Source organism: Temnothorax americanus, unplaced genomic scaffold (assembly GCF_048541705.1).
Source record: "Temnothorax americanus isolate GAGA-0224 unplaced genomic scaffold, ASM4854170v1 Scaffold66, whole genome shotgun sequence".
Lineage (NCBI taxonomy): Eukaryota > Metazoa > Arthropoda > Insecta > Hymenoptera > Formicidae > Temnothorax > Temnothorax americanus.
In genome coordinates this window covers 568,791-575,549 of record NW_027509788.1, presented here as the reverse complement: position 1 = coordinate 575,549, position 6,759 = coordinate 568,791, and the positions used below count along the sequence as shown (strand labels likewise).

The following is a 6,759-nucleotide window of genomic DNA, read 5'->3' as shown; positions in this document are numbered from 1 at the left end:
ATGCCAAATTAATTACCGGGGCACGTGGATTTATTATCCCGCTCCGAGAGCAGCTGCGTCTCGCGATCGCGCCCAAGTAAATTAAGGACTCGCATAATTATACGTTTCGCCGACGAGAGGATGATGAGAGAGCGCATCGCGAGATATTTTCGACGTCGGGCGATGATAACAGTCCAGACTCTGCAACTCAATTGCTTTTATAAACGTTACGTGTATCGGGAACGTATCACTTACCCTTTTAGCATTTTGATGAATGGAACATCGCGTATTTCTGGCTTACATAAAAGTTGCAAATTATAGATCAATAGATCGCAATAACGAAGCGAGTCTCGCTGTCCCAACGCGATTTAGCGTTACGGAATATCGCGTCGTGTAAAGCGGCATATGCGTGCCTCTCTTTCCCATCCGTATATCCGTCACATTCGAGTTCCCCGCTTGTATTATGCGAGGCAGAAATATTCTTGCCTCGTTCAATGGCGAGCATGGTGGATCCTGAATATTCTCGTTTTACATAATTCCATCGTGGTCATTGGGCATGGCAGGTTGGTTTCCGGCGAGATTCAGTTCATTGAAAAATATAAGAATCGAGCGATTGAATTATAGCTATAAAATAATTTACAAAAATTGGCATTATTTAAGATTATTCTTTATAACAACGCTAAGTGTATTATGATGCACGCGGGTACAACTCAGGCTATTTTGGTGATTGCTAATTAAAGCTATAGAATGACAAAAGTAAATATAGCGAAGCGTCGTAATATTCGCTCATATCGAGAGATGAGGTCTCTCCCCAATTTCGGACGTTACCGTTTTGTTTGTCTTAACATCTTCACGGCTTTTTATAGCACCGTGCCGCGTCCGTCTTTCCGGTATTCTTCTTCTCGTTAGGGTCACTCTCGAAGCTTATAGATTTCCCGTCTCGAAAAACGCATGGGCGAGCTCTCGAGAAGGCAAATACGACGGATGATCGAGAGGTCCGCGAGAGAAGACAGATGCGATTTGAGAGGTGGCCGCGCGCAGCATCCTTCGCCCACGCAACTTTGCCGCTTCCGTCTTTCTGATTTCCTCTCCCCGTTCGCCGCCACAACCACCGCCACCACCGCCATTGCTCCTGATGGGAACGGTAATAAAAATATGACATCGAGAGATGTGATGGAATACGGCTGCGATAGTGGATCATTGATTTTTCTCCTCGCCCGCGCGATGCATCCACGACGAGAGTGAGAAACTTGAGGAACTTGATTGAACTCGAGTGGAAAACTGATTGAGGATGAAATAACATGCGTAAATGAACTGTAGAATATTACCTAACAGTTACGATTTCCTTCGGTTTACATTTTTTGTTTATTAAACTTCGATCTTCGCGATGGCTGGCCTGTCATAAAATTCTTGAAATGTAATTTAAGCACGAAGGAGATAAAAGGGGCTAACAAACCAAGCCAGGCTAAGAATGTTACAAATTTAAATAAATAATATATGACAAATGTTTCGATCTCTAATAAGATCATCTTCAGTGCGTTACCAAAGTTCTGGATTAGATCGGGCATTTTGTTAAGAACAAAAAAAGAGAATATTAAAGTTGAAATACTGGCACACAGAGAAAAGGATTTCTTTGGATTTAATAAATTTTATTGCATTCAAACAAATTTGATCATTGAAATGGTCCAAACAAACTACCCAGGTAGCAAAATTGACGTCATAGACGTTATTAAGACGTCATTTGACGTCACTTTGCTACCTGGGTAATGTTTCGATAAATATAAGTATGTTTATTAGATTTTTCAAAGAATATATATTATTGTCTTAAATAAAAAATTGTTTGAAACAAAAGACACATTCTCTTTGGCTTCAATAATACTTTGATGTTTATTTAAACAATATCAATGCTTCATAGAAAATGTCCGAAAAAAATGTATTTGCTTCACACAAATAATTAGCTTATTTTACTTAAACAATTATTTATTTATTTAATTATATATATGGCGCTCGGTCGATGCATGCGAGTGACCCAAGTAATAAGCAATTTATCTATTCATTTTTTCTATAAATTCCAATGATGTGTTGAATTGCGATTGCGACTGATATAAGCTCTTTCACCTTATATCCGGTCTCTGGTTGAATTTCGCATTTAAATAGGCTGTTTAGTGGTGAAAGCGCACTCGCGATGATTCTAGAATTCTGGCCAAAAATGGCAATAGTTGTTATAAATAAGCAAATATTTGCATGAAACAACGCTTTTCAACATATTTGGCCATTTTCACATAAAGAAATTATTTTTTTTATTTTACATATTTATTGTAACCAAATAATATATTATTTGATTAAAAGGTTATTACTTTAAATAATAATGTGTTTTTCCATTAAATAAGAGTTTTCTTGAATAAAACAAAAAATTTTATTTAAAAAACAATATTTCGTATAAGCACATGTCTCAATGAACTGAGAAACCCATTTGGTTGAATAAAACAAAATTCTTTGGTTAAACCATTTTGTTAACTAAATATGTAATTTTTGTATATGCACTTAAAAAACCATATTACGGGAAGCAAGTGAAATGTTACACGAACCAAATTTTATGTTTGAATCGATTTACTAGTTACAATAAAATTTGATTGTTACGGTAACAAACTTGCCCATCTCATCGTATCTTAAATAATTGTGTTTGTTGCGTGAACAAAATCGTTCACTTGAAAATCATAGGTTGAAAATAAGCGCGCAATATCGACAACGACGCGGCGACCGCGGCGACGGAAGAAAAGGGCGCGCTGCCGATCGTCTTCTGTTTGCCGGTCCGCGCTAGAGTCGCGACAATGCGAAAAAGAGAGAGAGAGCGCTACACCATCACAGTGTCATTCGTCATTCGATCACGGTCCGCGGTACTGATACCACAGTTTCGGAAAGTCAATTCGGAATTCGTTGCGAAGTTTAGTGGACCCGGTTTAGTTGACCGTGACGGCGGTGATCGGCCGACGGGCCGACGGGCCGGCCTGAGAGATAATCGCCAACGGATCTGCGTTTCCCGGTGCATGTAAACCGGAAGGTTTACCGGGAGGTTGCCCCGCGTGTGTACTTGCTATGCGCGACGAACGTCGCCGTCGTCGTCGTCGTCGTCTTCCATCGCCGCCCGCACCTCCTCGCGGGTGATTAATGGTTTACAACGGACGACGACAATAGTTTCGAAACGAACAACAATCTTGTACACGTGTTTGCGAGGCGTCCTCGCGTTCCACGCCTCGTGGCCGCGAATGCGCGTGCTCGTGATAACGTGCGAGAGGTGCGTGCTGGCAATTAGCAAGCGAAGAAAAGGAAATCGACTCGACATCCGGAAATCCCTCAGGATACATCGACGTCTGCGCACGTCGGGCAAAAGACGGATCTCTGCTGATCTCAGCGAAGCATCGAGACTCGTCCGCCAGCCATTTCCGACAGCGGAGATAAGGTCAGCTACGATAAGTACCACGCATTATTACTTAACGGGCTCGATACTGCCCATTCAATATTCCTCGTATAAGTCTGTATATTACACAAAAATTTTAACAAGGACTTTTTTTAACACACAGGACCTCTGTTTTCAACACTTTGTACTCTTACGGTTATTGTAAAATATATGCTATGGCGGATCATGTTGTACGAGACGCATTAGTTGCATTGCGGTGCGAGAGCTTAATTCCGCTTTTTGAAGGTAAGCTTTTCTAATATCATACTATCTTTGTATATCTTTCATTCAAGCATTTTCTTTCCATGCTTAATTACATTACGTACTACTTATTTGGACTTAAAAAAAATTGATTTGTACTATACAGTATACAATAAGGATGTAATTCTATCACAATAAATATAATGTAAAATATAATACTTACTTATACTACAACTCCTTTAATGTTATTATTCTTTAGTTTTGTGTATTTTCTTATTTCTTTATCTTTCTGTAGATTCCCGGAGAAATTGAGAATCTCATTGAAGAACGGAGAAAATTTTGTACACATAAAGGAATTAAACTTCAGCCATTTGTACTTCTGGTTTCTGATGAAAATGACAATGACATTACTTCATATGTTATTATTGATGATTTAAAGTACGAAGTTGCAACCGTGCGTAAAGCAGTGGATATATGCTTCAAGAGTTTTCAGGTTTTTAATGCAAAGTATCCAGTAGAATGCGAAAAAATATGGTATTTTTTACAACGCGCCGTATATGGATTTGAAACTGAGTTTGATTGTAAAAATCCATCAGTTTTGACTATTTTAAATGGTATAAAGACCATCACACACAACAAAGACTAACATTATTAGGTTTTTTTCTTAATTGAAATTGAGATTTAAATCTCTGATTAAGTTATTACATAAATAGTTTTCTGACTGACATTTTTCATAAAATACTTTATTTTGTATTCAATTTCAATAGAAAAAGATTGATATTATGAAGATTGTTCCTGATTAAAATTTTCATTTATTTTTTGCGTAATACGTTGATTTTATTGATGGTACTTACAGTTACCTTCAGTTACATATTCATAAAATATTTTTTAGTTTTATTATAAGTTTGCGTGTAAAATTTATAAAACGATTTATGACTGCAATTTTGATATGCGTTATTTTTAAAAAATATTGGCGTCGTCATACTGGTTCTTCGCATTTATCATTTTATTACGATCTATCAATATAGATATAGAGCTGCTTCTTCAGTAATTTTTCCTTTTTGTTTTTAAAGAAAGTAGTTAAAAGAGAATCAATATTATAAAATTATAATATTAAAGAGTTGTCCTACTTTTAGGTTACTTATAAAGTTATTTTTATTTCTCTTTTAAATTAATATATTTTGGTTGCACTATTCATAAACTAAGTATAAATAATGACTGCTCCAATCATATGTTTTCTATGCTCTAAAGAATTTAGGTCTATACAAACTATTATACTACATTTTAAGGTATCTCATTGCCTGACAGTAGGGGACGTAATTCAGTGTCAACAAGACAAGTTTTGTCGTAGAAAATTTGACAGTTTTAGTTGTTTTAAACAGCACCTAATTCGAAAGCATCAGATCAGTGTAGTAAAGATGTTTCAGAAGTGTACATTTTGATTTTCTTGGATCACTCTTATGGCGTGATATTTCGAAAAATTATGGCAACAGCATTGTGATACCAATTTTTCTTTTCTATGACGATTTTGAAATCAATAATCCATTAGGATCTCATGCCGGTATTCATAAATTAGGTGCTGTTTATATATTACTTGCTGGTACACCGATAAAGTATCATTCTACATTAGATAATATATTTTTTGTCATGCGTCTGATAGAATAATTCATGGGAATCGTGCTACATTTAATATTTTAATTGAAGAATTAAAACTTTTGGAAACAAACGGTATTGAAATAGTATCCAATAATAAAAGATACAAAATATATTTCACATTAGCTCTAATTTTAGGTGATAATTTAGACTTTAAGAAAAATGCAACTGTAGTAAATTCTCGCGTAAACATCACGTTAACTTTAGCAAAAAAGAACCAGTTGCAGTTATGCGAAAGATTTCTTAGTAAAAGAGGCTTATCGGATAAAATTACTTTTGGTCCACATCTTGACGAAACTGCTGATCCTACACATTATTTATGGATAGAAATTAATGGAATAAAATATTTAGCTAATCGTACAGTTTTACTTACCTCTGTTGATGAACCTTTGCCAGAATTTAGTCTTATTTCGTCTATACTTTCTTATGGAGACAAGAGGATTGTATTTAATTTACAAAAATTATTTACTATTGGATATTACTCACATATTGATGCTTATCAAGTCATACAAAATGCGACACACAACAGTTTTGAGATGGATTTTAGTTCTTTGATAGACGTTTTTCCTACTTCAGGTATTTTGCGCTACGGCAATACTAACGATAATTTTGTATGTTTTCGTTAATGTGATAAATAAAAATACTTAAACGACTTTAACTGTTTATGCATTTTTTTATGTGCTATACATTGATGGCTACACACGGAAAGAACGGTTTTGTTGAAGTATTTAAAAATTTAGCTAGATATAATACAGATCTGAAAATAATTTTGTTGCACCATCAAAATAATTATAGTAGGTCGCTGAAGTATGATGATAATGCTGTAAAAAATTTTGACATTTTAGCAATCAGTTCTACATAATTAAAATAATTATAGATTCACGCAATGTGATTTAAAATAATTATATGTAGAACTGATTGCTAAAATGTCAAAATTTTTTACAGCATTATCATCATACTTCAGTAACCTACTATAATTATTTTAATGATACAACAAAATTATTTTCAGATCTGTATCTAGCTAGTCAAAATTTTTAAATACTTCAGCAAAATCGTTTTTTCCGTGCAAAAATAATCGATTGACGCAACAAAAAAATTCGGTTGAAAATTTTAGTAATATCAACACATACTTTTGGTTCAGAGGACAAAATTTGAGTAATAAGTCAATCACAAATTTTGTTCCATACAAACCATATTTTTGTTCAGTGAACTATATTTATGTATTGGTATTACTAAATTTTCCAACTACATTTTTGTGTTGCACCAACCACAATTCTTGTTTGCCTATATACAAACAAGAGATTTAGTTGATTCAACCAAATTTTAATTCAGTCAACTAAATGGGTTTCTCAAACAAATTTTAATTAAATAAATAGGAATACTAAATGTAAAGAAATCTTTTTCTCTGTGTACTGGTCGTATTGTAACATGAGAAAAGAAGCAAGTAGAGCCGTAAAGAAAAATGATAT

General features: G+C 34.8%; 1 long non-coding RNA gene across 1 annotated transcript; it reads left to right on the top strand.

The window, feature by feature from the left end:
* Positions 1-2,444: 2,444 nt before the first annotated feature.
* LOC143905744 (uncharacterized) lies at positions 2,445-6,163 on the top strand. The gene is made up of 3 exons (XR_013259310.1): positions 2,445-3,439; positions 3,561-3,682; positions 3,933-6,163. It is a non-coding gene; the product is annotated as an uncharacterized LOC143905744 (long non-coding RNA).
* The last annotated feature ends 596 nt before the right edge of the window (positions 6,164-6,759 follow it).